The sequence below is a fragment of the Leptodactylus fuscus genome, chromosome 3 (assembly GCF_031893055.1).
Source record: "Leptodactylus fuscus isolate aLepFus1 chromosome 3, aLepFus1.hap2, whole genome shotgun sequence".
Classification (NCBI taxonomy): Eukaryota; Metazoa; Chordata; class Amphibia; order Anura; family Leptodactylidae; genus Leptodactylus; species Leptodactylus fuscus.
The window spans coordinates 191,591,158-191,605,562 of record NC_134267.1 but is presented as its reverse complement, the minus strand read 5'-3'; the positions used below and the strand labels follow the sequence as shown (position 1 = coordinate 191,605,562).

The 14,405-nt window shown below is 42.9% G+C and overlaps 1 protein-coding gene across 2 annotated transcripts in view; it reads right to left on the bottom strand.

The window, feature by feature from the left end:
- Positions 1-6,558, bottom strand: part of FARP2 (FERM, ARH/RhoGEF and pleckstrin domain protein 2) — an 83,348-nt gene extending 76,790 nt beyond the window's left edge. For both annotated transcript variants that reach the window (XM_075268952.1, XM_075268953.1), the window contains exon 1: positions 6,476-6,558. The gene's annotated coding sequence lies outside the window, so the exon portion shown is untranslated. The remainder of the gene's footprint in view (positions 1-6,475) is intronic.
- Between the last annotated feature and the right edge of the window lie 7,847 nt (positions 6,559-14,405).

Below are 14,405 nucleotides of genomic sequence, written 5' to 3'. Positions count from 1 at the left end.
AGCGACAGCAGTTTGACCTGAGCACTGCTTCCATTTCCCAGGATGCAGCACTCACACAAACACTGCGGCCTCTTCAAACAACTTATCGGCCGGTGGGCCCTGCTCGTCAAACCCCCTCCAATCTTCATTTTAAGATCTAAGGGTAGATCATAAATTAAAAACCCTGTAACATGGGTCATCAATAAGAAATAGAAGGTTGTGGCCAGGCCAATGTACACCAGCTCCCAGTCACTGCTGTACTATGCTTAGTGCAATACGAGGGAGCTGTTCTACAAATGCAAAGCTTCATCACATAACATTTGCTGTGAAACTGTAGAACAGCAGTACGGTAAGACTCCATGCAGTTATTTTTTACCAGAGTAGACCCAACCTCCCTGTCAGAATGCAATGTAAACATAATGGAACCTGATGCAAGTGTGTATAGTGCCTTACAACTGTAAATAGATTGGAAGATCTGCGCTACACAGTGACAAAATCACAGGCATATTAGGAGGTAGAATTATAGTCATCATGGGACTAGTACTCAAGAGCTTTTTATATATATATATATATATATATATATATATATATATATACCACAACTTTGCTTGCATGTTGATCCAATATACTACAGGCAGATATGAAGAGGAGGGCACACATATTAGACTGACCTGCTAACAATCTAATGTGTATTAGGGGGTGCCCCAACTCTCCCCAACAAGGTGAGCACCTTCATGTGCACAGGGCTATAAAGAATTTGTTGCCAACCATGTGCATGAGTGATGTAAGTCCCTGCTTGGAGTAAATGTTGCACAATTCATAGTGTGCCAAAGCACAAGGTTAAGTTACTGGGGAGGGGCAGCCTTAATCACTAAGATGTTGCTCTGAATGCAGACAGTCCTTACAAGATCCTCAGATAATCTCCTGGGTAGCTATTTGGCATGACTTGTGGTATTTACAATCTGTCTGTATACAACCCAAACCTCAAAATATCCCCTGGCATAAATAGCTACAGCTTGTGTCCAGAGTAAATAAAGCCAGACTAAAATTCCTTCAAGGTAATGGACTGCTGGCAGGAGACAGGCATAAACACTGGGATAGCAAGCGACATTGCTGGACCATCTTATAGGCAACAGAATAACAATCCAACTTGTTCCTTGAAGGCTCTACATGTGAAAAACATGGCCACACTATCGCCCTGTCATGTACACAAACATCTCAGTATGTCCTGACTGGGTGATGTGCAGAAAACATATTCCAAAAAGAAGTCCAACATGAGACAAGTGATGCAGATGTCCCACAGCGGAGACTACTTGGTGAACTATTTGTTTCAAACCCTATATGGCCAGATACAGACAAGCAGAATATAGGTGCATGTATGCGCCTGTATTGTGGCTGCAAGATCTGGTCTGACCCAAAGTGACAGCATCACAGATCCTATACATTACTAAATGTGAACTCTGTCAGAAAAATCCACATCCATGACATCTGCATCACAGCTCAATATCCACAAGGGATGTGTCTTGCAATGTAAGTATCCGTATCCCAAGGAAAGTCATACAGAAGTCAGTACAACCAAATATAAGCACAGCCCACATAGGGAACTAGGACGATAACATTACACCCGTCTATTGATCATCTGATCGTTCCTCACAAACAATCACAAAAAAAGTGAAAATCTGATAGAGGACGTAGAGAAGATGGCGACAGCGTGGATTTCATCTATGTTATGGAAGACGGCCCAAACATTCATTAGTCATGAAACATAATTTGTCTCTGACCTTTGCAGAATTTACTTACTAGTGTCCAGGTATGTAGGGGTTAAAGATACTTATTTATGAGTGTCCTGCTCTATGGCTGTGCAGGGTGCTGTATACCTCTAGGCAGGTATATGTATATAGTATGTATATGACCTAGGCGGCTGTGCAGGGTGCTGTATACCTCTAGGCAGGTATATGTATATATATCCTAGGTGGCTGTGCAGGGTGCTGTATACCTCTAGGCAGGTATATGTATATAGTATGTATATGACCTAGGCGGCTGTGCAGGGTGCTGTATACCTCTAGGCAGGTATATGTATATATATCCTAGGTGGCTGTGCAGGGTGCTGTATACCTCTAGGCAGGTATATGTATATAGTATGTATATGACCTAGGCAGGTATATGTATATAGTATGTATATGACCTAGGCAGGGATATGTATATAGTATGTATATGACCTAGGCAGGGATATGTATATAGTATGTATATGACCTAGGCAGGGATATGTATATAGTATGTATATGACCTAGGCAGGTATATGTATATAGTATGTATATGACCTAGGCAGGTATATGTATATAGTATGTATATGACCTAGGCAGGTATATGTATATAGTATGTATATGACCTAGGCAGGTCTATGCATATAGTATGCATATGACCTAGGCGGCTGTGCAGGGTGCTGTATACCTCTAGGCAGGTCTATGCATATAGTATGCATATGACCTAGGCGGCTGTGCAGGGTGCTGTATACCTCTAGGCAGGTCTATGCATATAGTATGCATATGACCTAGGCGGCTGTGCAGGGTGCTGTATACCTCTAGGCAGGTCTATGCATATAGTATGCATATGACCTAGGCGGCTGTGCAGGGTGCTGTATACCTCTAGGCAGGTCTATGCATATAGTATGCATATGACCTAGGCGGCTGTGCAGGGTGCTGTATACCTCTAGGCAGGTCTATGCATATAGTATGCATATGACCTAGGCGGCTGTGCAGGGTGCTGTATACCTCTAGGCAGGTCTATGCATATAGTATGCATATGACCTAGGCGGCTGTGCAGGGTGCTGTATACCTCTAGGCAGGTCTATGCATATAGTATGCATATGACCTAGGCGGCTGTGCAGGGTGCTGTATACCTCTAGGCAGGTCTATGCATATAGTATGCATATGACCTAGGCGGCTGTGCAGGGTGCTGTATACCTCTAGGCAGGTCTATGCATATAGTATGCATATGACCTAGGCGGCTGTGCAGGGTGCTGTATACCTCTAGGCAGGTCTATGCATATAGTATGCATATGACCTAGGCGGCTGTGCAGGGTGCTGTATACCTCTAGGCAGGTCTATGCATATAGTATGCATATGACCTAGGCGGCTGTGCAGGGTGCTGTATACCTCTAGGCAGGTCTATGCATATAGTATGCATATGACCTAGGCGGCTGTGCAGGGTGCTGTATACCTCTAGGCAGGTCTATGCATATAGTATGCATATGACCTAGGCGGCTGTGCAGGGTGCTGTATACCTCTAGGCAGGTCTATGCATATAGTATGCATATGACCTAGGCGGCTGTGCAGGGTGCTGTATACCTCTAGGCAGGTCTATGCATATAGTATGCATATGACCTAGGCGGCTGTGCAGGGTGCTGTATACCTCTAGGCAGGTCTATGCATATAGTATGCATATGACCTAGGCGGCTGTGCAGGGTGCTGTATACCTCTAGGCAGGTCTATGCATATAGTATGCATATGACCTAGGCGGCTGTGCAGGGTGCTGTATACCTCTAGGCAGGTCTATGCATATAGTATGCATATGACCTAGGCGGCTGTGCAGGGTGCTGTATACCTCTAGGCAGGTCTATGCATATAGTATGCATATGACCTAGGCGGCTGTGCAGGGTGCTGTATACCTCTAGGCAGGTCTATGCATATAGTATGCATATGACCTAGGCGGCTGTGCAGGGTGCTGTATACCTCTAGGCAGGTCTATGCATATAGTATGCATATGACCTAGGCGGCTGTGCAGGGTGCTGTATACCTCTAGGCAGGTCTATGCATATAGTATGCATATGACCTAGGCGGCTGTGCAGGGTGCTGTATACCTCTAGGCAGGTCTATGCATATAGTATGCATATGACCTAGGCGGCTGTGCAGGGTGCTGTATACCTCTAGGCAGGGATATGTATATGACCTAGGCAGGGATATGTATATAGTATGTATATGACCTAGGCAGGGATATGTATATAGTATGTATATGACCTAGGCAGGGATATGTATATAGTATGTATATGACCTAGGCAGGGATATGTATATAGTATGTATATGACCTAGGCAGGGATATGTATATAGTATGTATATGACCTAGGCAGGGATATGTATATAGTATGTATATGACCTAGGCAGGGATATGTATATAGTATGTATATGACCTAGGCAGGGATATGTATATAGTATGTATATGACCTAGGCAGGGATATGTATATAGTATGTATATGACCTAGGCAGGGATATGTATATAGTATGTATATGACCTAGGCAGGGATATGTATATAGTATGTATATGACCTAGGCAGGGATATGTATATAGTATGTATATGACCTAGGCAGGGATATGTATATAGTATGTATATGACCTAGGCAGGGATATGTATATAGTATGTATATGACCTAGGCAGGGATATGTATATAGTATGTATATGACCTAGGCAGGGATATGTATATAGTATGTATATGACCTAGGCAGGGATATGTATATAGTATGTATATGACCTAGGCAGGGATATGTATATAGTATGTATATGACCTAGGCAGGGATATGTATATAGTATGTATATGACCTAGGCAGGGATATGTATATAGTATGTATATGACCTAGGCAGGGATATGTATATAGTATGTATATGACCTAGGCAGGGATATGTATATAGTATGTATATGACCTAGGCAGGGATATGTATATAGTATGTATATGACCTAGGCAGGGATATGTATATAGTATGTATATGACCTAGGCAGGGATATGTATATAGTATGTATATGACCTAGGCAGGGATATGTATATAGTATGTATATGACCTAGGCAGGGATATGTATATAGTATGTATATGACCTAGGCAGGGATATGTATATAGTATGTATATGACCTAGGCAGGGATATGTATATAGTATGTATATGACCTAGGCAGGGATATGTATATAGTATGTATATGACCTAGGCAGGGATATGTATATAGTATGTATATGACCTAGGCAGGGATATGTATATAGTATGTATATGACCTAGGCAGGGATATGTATATAGTATGTATATGACCTAGGCAGGGATATGTATATAGTATGTATATGACCTAGGCAGGGATATGTATATAGTATGTATATGACCTAGGCAGGGATATGTATATAGTATGTATATGACCTAGGCAGGGATATGTATATAGTATGTATATGACCTAGGCAGGGATATGTATATAGTATGTATATGACCTAGGCAGGGATATGTATATAGTATGTATATGACCTAGGCAGGGATATGTATATAGTATGTATATGACCTAGGCAGGGATATGTATATAGTATGTATATGACCTAGGCAGGGATATGTATATAGTATGTATATGACCTAGGCAGGGATATGTATATAGTATGTATATGACCTAGGCAGGGATATGTATATAGTATGTATATGACCTAGGCAGGGATATGTATATAGTATGTATATGACCTAGGCAGGGATATGTATATAGTATGTATATGACCTAGGCAGGGATATGTATATAGTATGTATATGACCTAGGCAGGGATATGTATATAGTATGTATATGACCTAGGCAGGGATATGTATATAGTATGTATATGACCTAGGCAGGGATATGTATATAGTATGTATATGACCTAGGCAGGGATATGTATATAGTATGTATATGACCTAGGCAGGGATATGTATATAGTATGTATATGACCTAGGCAGGGATATGTATATAGTATGTATATGACCTAGGCAGGGATATGTATATAGTATGTATATGACCTAGGCAGGGATATGTATATAGTATGTATATGACCTAGGCAGGGATATGTATATAGTATGTATATGACCTAGGCAGGGATATGTATATAGTATGTATATGACCTAGGCAGGGATATGTATATAGTATGTATATGACCTAGGCAGGGATATGTATATAGTATGTATATGACCTAGGCAGGGATATGTATATAGTATGTATATGACCTAGGCAGGGATATGTATATAGTATGTATATGACCTAGGCAGGGATATGTATATAGTATGCATATGACCTAGGCGGCTGTGCAGGGTGCTGTATACCTCTAGGCAGGTATATGTATATAGTGTGCATATGACCTATAGGCAGGTATATGTATATAGTATGTATATGACCTATGCAGCTGTGCAGGGTGCTGTATACCTCTAGGCAGGTATATGTATATAGTATGTATATGACCTAGGCGGCTGTGCAGGGTGCTGTATACCTCTAGGCAGGTATATGTATATATATCCTAGGCGGCTGTGCAGGGTGCTGTATACCTCTAGGCAAGTATATGTATATAGTATGCATATGACCTAGGCGGCTGTGCACTGGTCACCCCATAGCAGGTACTGGTGCTATACTGGGACACTGCCCTATAGCCGGGGACATTAGCCATAACTTTATCATGCACTTACCAGCCCGTTACCCTTAGCATACCAAACAAGTCTAGCGACCTATAACCCCACCTACCTGGGCTCCCGGGAGACCACCGCCGCTCTACACCGAAACTCCAACCGACACTAACGGTTAAACTCAGGATTGGCCACTTCACCCTGCTGACGGGCGGCGCCCATTGCTACAAAGGGGCGGGGCTACAGCGCCATCTCTCCACTGAGGCATGCTCGTCCTGAAGTGGGCGGTCCACACAACGTGATTGACAGGCTATCCAATCACCGAAGAGGAGGAGCGAGAGGTCCTCATGACGTCACTGCTGTAACTTTAAGGAACTGTTGCTATTGGTTGAAGTCTCGGCAATGAGTCGTCACCGAGTTTTGATTGGTTAGGCGAGCAGGTCGCCTAGTGATAGGAGGTAAACAGTAAGGGAACGCTGGGAGCCATATTTGTAGAGGGCAAAGCAAACACATGTACTGATGAAAGCATGAGACACTGTGTGTAAGAACATGTGATACTGAATTCATTCCAAAGTGTGATCTTGTCCTTGGACATTTATGATATTATATGATATGTGTGATGTGCCCAATATTATTTCCATTAAATGATTAATCTGGTGTATAATTATTTAATAATACTGCTGCGGGGCCTAGAAACATAAAAAACATTACTCGCCTCTCCCTAGGTCTTCCAGCAGTGTCGTACTGCCCAACCCTTATAGTGGGCCTGACACACTATGCCCCCATATTATAATGTCCCCCTCCAGTAGCCCCCACAGTTCAATGTTACTTTCCAGCTGGCCCCAAATTATATAATGACCCTCTCCTGTGACTCCGAGCATCAAATAAACAGAAAAACACAAATACTCACCTCGCAGGCCCGATGTAAGTAAGGTCACTACATTGTGCCTAGTGTCCAGAAACAGAGATAAGGGCCAAATGGTGAGGTATAACCCCTGCCAACCTGACCCAGAATCTGGGGCAATGCTGCTGAATCCAAGACAGTTGGAAGGTAAGCTGTGATATAATGCCGCCCTCATGGCGGCCCCAATATTATAATGTCCCCCTGACTATATCCCCATAGTATGCATCTCCTCCTGGTGCCTTACAGTAGAATGCATCAAAAAACAAACAACTAATACATGTCCTTGTTCCCCCCACAGTCCTTCCCTAAGTCTACTGCTGGCAGCCTCACAGAGCAGAAGACAGACTGGAAGTGATGGCACTACATTTTGTCTCCTGCTCCCAAGACATGCGGCACAGGCCGAGCTGTCTGCGTCCTCCAGAGATGAGATGAGTTGAAGTCAGGGAATACCTCCCGCCAACTGGGACAGCACCCGAATTCTGGGTCAGTTGGAGGCATAGCACCAGCAGCTTTGTTCATCTATATACAGGTCCTTGAGTTGTTTGTGCCAGGTATCGGCTGCAGCCAAGCACAACCCTCAGCAGTCACATCTTCACAAATGGCATGTGCTGAGGTTTGTGCTTGGCCGCAGCAGTCCCCTAGCAGAAACAGGACGTTCACTAGTGATGTTAGCTAGGTGACCTGTATACAAAAGACTGGAGCTACTGCCACTGGAAATGGAGGCAGCAGTCTTTATATCCTTTCTTCCAGCAGTGACATCCATACAAGATAATGTGAAGTCAGTCACTGCCCACTTCATTATTGACCACGTGGAACTGTCAGACTGGCCCTCCAACGAACCAGAGGATCCTCTGCTACGCCCAGGCTCTAATACACTAAGACTCCAGCAGAAGACACCCAAATTTAAAAGGGTACTATGATCGATCCTATAAGGATCTTCATCAGACATTTGTATTGCCATAGGTGAAATGAGGAAAACGGGTAAGTAGGGTAGACAACATGAAAAACAGCGGTGTGGAATAGTAGCAGGCACAACCGCTGAGGAAATGGTGCTGAGCCATACTGTTAAAACAGTGGTTACCCGCGGATGCCATGGTCTATAATGGGGTCCAGTATTTTCATAGTTATGGGGTCCTCTGTGCAGGACTTTTCTCTCTGTCAATTTCTGTCAGTTTCAACGGCAGAGAAAGACTCCGATGCAGATGTGAACTTGGCTTAAAGGGGCTCTATCATTGGAAAAAGTCATTTTTAACTAATCACATCCTTGCATAGCCTTTAGAAAGGCTATTCCACACCTACCTTTAGTATGTAGATTGCCTCAGTAGATTTTGAATAAGTCCGTTTATATTCATACTAGCTGGTACCCGCGACTTCGTCTGCGGTGATTGTAGAAGTGGGTATATGCAGGCGCGGGTAAGGTTTTCGTACTGTGTATAAGGGATGGGATATGAAATGTAACTTTGTATCTTGTTTTTGCTGTAATTCAGAGAATACGTGAGACTTTTGTGTTGAAGTTAATTTGTATTTGAGCTGCTATACGGTGTTGTGAGAAACTTTACATAGTGACTTTGGGACGGAAGTATTTGAAGTTAACCCTTTCCTGCCGATGGCATTTTTTGATTTTCGTTTTTCGTTTTTGACTCCCCTCCTTCTAAACCCCATAACTTTTTTATTTCTCCGCTCCCAGAGTCATATGAGGTCTTACTTTTTCTGGGACAAATTGTTCTTCATGATGCCACCATTATTTATTCTATATAATGTACTGGGAAGCAGGGGAAAAATTCAGAATGGGGTGGATTTGAAGAAAAAATGCATTTCTGTGACTTTCTTACGGGCTTTGGTGTTACGGCGTTCACTGTGCAACCAAAATGACATGTCCCCTGTATTCTGTGTTTCGTTACGATGCCGGGGATACCAAATTTATATGGTTTTATTTACATTTTGACCCCTTAAAAAAATCCAAAACTGTTAAAAAATTTTTTTTTGAAAAGTCATCATATTCCGACAGCCGTAACTTTTTTATACGTCCGTGTACGGGGATGTATAGGGCGTCTTTTTTTGCGGGAACGGGTGTACTTTGTAGTTCTACCATTTTCGGGAAATGTTATTGCTTTGATCACTTTGTATTCAAATTTGTATCAGAATCAAAACAGGGAAAAAAATGGCGGTTTGGCAATTTTGACCATTTTTCCCTCCACGGCGTTTGCCGAACAGGAAAAATATTGTATATCTTTGTAGAGCGTGCGATTTCGGACGCGGGGATACCTAACATGTATGTGTTTCACAGTTTTTAACTACTTTTATATGTGTTCTAGGGAAAGGGGGGTGATTTGAATTTTTAATCCTTTTTATTTGTTGGGTTTTTTTTTTCACTTTTTTTGAAACTTTTTTTTTTTGCATTTATTAGACCGCCTAGGGGTATTGACATGGGTGGGGGGTGTCGCGGATTGTCAGAGCGGTGGGGGTCGGCAAACATGGCTGCTCCGGAGCGTTAAAGAGAGCCTCCTGGAGTATCGTTAAGGTGAGGGGCAAAGTGGTAAAGTATATGTATATGTGATTGTGTGGGGTTAGGAGCGAGGCTGTAGAGGGCAATATGAATTTTGTGGCTTGCTATGGTCCAAAGTGTGTGAGATTGCAGAGATGGTGGTGTGAGTTTGGGTTTTGTGGGGGTCCTGGCACAAACGTATGTGCGCTATTGTGACGAAAAGTAGCCTATTGCGCAATCGGGTGTATTAACTATGTTTGTGGAAACTTTCAGCCAAATCGGTCAAGCGGGTTTTGCGTGATTGAGGAACAAACATCCGAACATCCAAACTCACAAACCCACAAACTTTCACATTTATAATATTAATAGGATGCTAATTAGCCTCTCAGTGAACCCCGGAAGTCTCATTGGGCACTGTCTTCTGTATATACAGCACAGGCTGCTGCTAACTCCTCCGCCTTGCTCTCATACACAGCACACAGCATAGAGAGGAGAGCTGGGTGACAACTACCTGTGCACTGAGGAGGCTAATTAGCATATCGATAAAAACTGACTTATTCAAACACTACTGAGACAATTTACATACTAATGTTAGGTGTAAAATAGACTTTCTAAAGCCTATGCAAGGATGTGATTAGTTAAAAATGACTTTTGCCAATGATAGAGCCCCTTTAACATTTGTTTGTTTTGGTGCCATACATTAGATTCTGATAGGCCCACTATTTATTAGCTGGTGGGTTTCATATACTGTATTGAAAAGTCTACATACACATGCCAACCTATGCACGAATATTAGAAATCTAGGAATGCTTGAGGCAGTGTTCACATCTGTATTGCTGAATACAATACTGCAGCATGCTGCACTGTTCTGACCACTAAAATGATGGAAACTATGATAACAACCTGAAGAACTCCAGCATACATGGGCCTTTTTGGTTCACACTACACTGTAACATACAAAAGCCTAGATTTAATAATAGTTAGACAGTATAAACTTAGACCGGCAATCTCAAAATACCCCAGAATAATCATAGCATCTGATGCCGGATGATAAATCTGTCATATCTTTAGCATGTCTAGTCTATGTTCATATCAACTTTTAGGGTCTGTTCACACGGAGTATTTTGCAGGCGGATTTTGACACGGAATGCACCTGCAAAAAAGGCTCCCATTCATTTCATTGGGAGCTGCTCCCATTTTTCCCCGTTAGCGATTTTTTTCAGCTAGTGGGAAAAAGAAGCGACATGCCCTATCTTCCCGCGGATTCTACAGCTGACTCAGCAGCGCCATCTGCAGCACAAGATTTACTCCTGATTAGGCCCTTTCATTTAGGAGCAGGATGCCACTACGGGATGCGGCTAGCCGCGCGGAGAAATCACACAGTGGAAAAGGTTTCCGTCGTGTGAACTAGCCCTTAATTGGTTTACCTAGAGCCAGAATTTTTCTAAACTATTTTGCTGCATTTAAACCAACCCCCTTCTCCAGAGATCTCCAAAGTAAATGCACCATGTTTACACCAGTTGCAACCACCAAATCTGGGCCATAGTGTGTACACATATACTAGTAAACATACTCAATTAGGGCACCAACAAATTGTCTACCCCTGAAGTGTTGGGGGCACAAGAGCCCCAGACAAGATGGCTGGAAAGGCAATACCACTGGAAGACAAGTAATCTCAGCCCCCACTTCATGTAATATAATTTTCAAACAATATTGTAGCCCTTCACAGAAGTCTCACTAGTCAAAGCAGGGTTGCCCTCATTGATAATCAAAGGTGATGGCTATCAGCCCCACTTGGATGTCACATCTTATGCACCCTAAAAGACGGGGGCTGGGACTATCCGCTAGAAGATCTTAAAATCTATGACCCCTGTTGTTATTGTCGACAATGAACAAACGTCTAATTCTAGCTCTAAGAGAAAATGCTGCACTTATAGGGTTGGTTTACACAGTGTGGGTAAAATTGTAAATTTTAGCACAGTTTTCACAAAATCTTGTCAAAAACACATATTTTAGGCGCAACATGTGACTAGTCCATTAATAGTAAAAATGTGCACACAATGTCGCAGACACAAATCATAGCATGAAACTTGATGTGAAACATATTTAATGTCACTTATTCAATGAAAAATGTCATAGTATTAAAAAAAAAAAAGCCATATACCAGATGCTGATGTGAATGCAGACAACAATGGAGTGGAAGAACTGAATAGAGATTATATTACAAAATGGAAGAAAAAAAAGGTCTAAAAATGTAAGGAGCGGTATATCTTCTATAATATGAAGCAGTGTCTATACAATAATCTACCTTAATGTGTATAAGCATAAAATGACATTATAGTGGAATATTTATTTTCCAAGGAAGATCAGTTCTTTATTCACTACTAATACAAAAGTTTTTGTGTACAAGACCGTACAGGGTTAGGGGTAGCCCAGCTCTATCAGCAAAGGGTAAAGGTGTATTCACATAGTTCAGTTAGAATTGCACTGGAAAAATTGCATAACTGCTTAACCTTAACCAGGTGAAATACAACGTACCTGTGAAAATCAAAAACTGCATCAAACCCCACCTCAAAACTGCATCTATTTTTCCAAATGCAGTTTTTATGAAGTTTTAAAGAAGTACTCCAGTTAGAGCAAGTTACCCCATATCTGATCGAAGTGCGTCCCATCGCTGGGAATCCCACTTATCTCGAGAACTGGAGTTGTTTGAACCCCAATATGAACAGGAGGGCCTAGTCATATAGTACACAACGCTCCATTAATGTGAATGGGGACTGCTGGAAATAATATTATTATTTATATAGCACCATTAATTCCATGGTGCTTTACATTTGGGGGTTACATACAATACACAGAATGTACAGGTAGATATAATACTAACAATGACTGGCTGGCACAGTGGGGTAGAGGGCCCTGCCCGCGAGGGCTTACAATCTATGAGGGAAGGGGGGGTAGAGACAGAAGGAGAAGGCGAGACTGTACAGATGGTGGTGCGGTGATAGTGTTATTGGAGGTTGTAGGCCTTCCTGAATAGGTGAGTCTTCAGGGCCTTCTTGAATCCTGTGATTGTGGGGGTCAGTCTTATGTGTCGTGGTAAGGAGTTCCAGAGTATGGGGGATGCACGGGAGAAATCTTGGAGGCGGTTGTGTGAGAGCGGATGAGAGCAGAGCGGAGCAGGAGGTCATGGGAGGATCAGAGGTTACGTGTGGGCAGGTAGAGGGAAATTAGTTCAGAAATATATGGAGGGGACAGATTGTGGATGGCTTTGTATGTTAGCATTAGTAGCTTGAACTCAATTTGCTGGGCAATGGGTAACCAGTGGAAGGACTGGCAGAGGGGAGATCGGGGGGGGGGGGGGGAGAGAGGTGAATTAAACGAGCAGCACAGTTTAAGGTGGACTGGAGGGGGGTGACGGTGTTTGCTGGGAATCCATGGAGAAGGGTGTTGCAGTAGTCTAAGCAGGAGATTATGAGGGCCTGGACGAGTATCTTAGTGGTTTCGGGGTGAGGAAGGAGCGGATTCGATGGATGTTCTTGAGTTGGAGGCGGCAGGAAGTGTTGAGGGTTTGAACGTGTGACTTGAAGTATAGGTCGGAGTCCAGGGTTACCCCAAGGCATCGGGCCTGTGGGACAGGGGTAATTGTGGTTCCATGGAAATAGCCAAGTGCTTATTTGCCTATCTCAAAGTGGCGGCAACCTACTTATCTTTTCCGAGAAATACAAAAGGTTAAAAGGGAGTCTGTCAACAGGATCAAGTATATTAAGCCAGCAGCAGAGGGGTCAGACTCATCTGATATTTGTGCCTCTGTTGCCAAGATATTCATTTATTTCATAATATGCAGTTAAGGGCAGCTCCGTTGCTCCAAACTACTATACTTCACACTGCTCTAATAAACTGGCATGAACAGGAGAACAAAGGGCCAGGATAGATTTCAGCATAGCCCCCTGGTCCTGTCACTCAACGAAGGATGGAAAGAGGGAGTACTAGAGCAGTGTAACCGCCCTCGGTGCTCCAGACGCCTTCATTTGCATATTGTGAAATAAATAAATCTCAGCAACAAAGGCATTAAATTCCGTTGAACCTGACCGATCTGTGTTCCTGGGTTAATATGCTTCACCCTGGTTACAAACTCACAGTAAGGCTGATTGTAGACGATTGTGCTGTAACCGGTTGGCCGTGAATTAAAAGCACGGGTAGCACATGGGGATGTCCCGGAATAGGAGCCATGGAGGCAAGGGCTGCAAAATAGGACAGGAATAGGACCTGTTCTGTATTTTGTGGCTCGGAGTGTCAGCCCGCACATGGGACCGGTCGTGTGTACAGGCCCATAGAAAAGAAAACAATGGGACACTGTTGGGTTTTCCCCAGAATTTCAATATTGATAAATTACATGTACTGTGATATAGTACCGGAGTAGAAATCACCTACCCAGGATAGGAAAACAAATGAAACCATTTAAGTACATTTATGCCCATAGATTCATTTTTAGGCTACGGCTACTCTTAGACTCCCACCGTGTGACCAAAGATCTCTGTGTCACCTTGCTACTCCTTCACCAAAGTAAGAGAATGGAGTTGCATTGTGACCCCAAGGGTACTACGACTGCAAATTGTATTGTAAATATATCAAGTACTACGGGATGTTTTTGTGACTAGA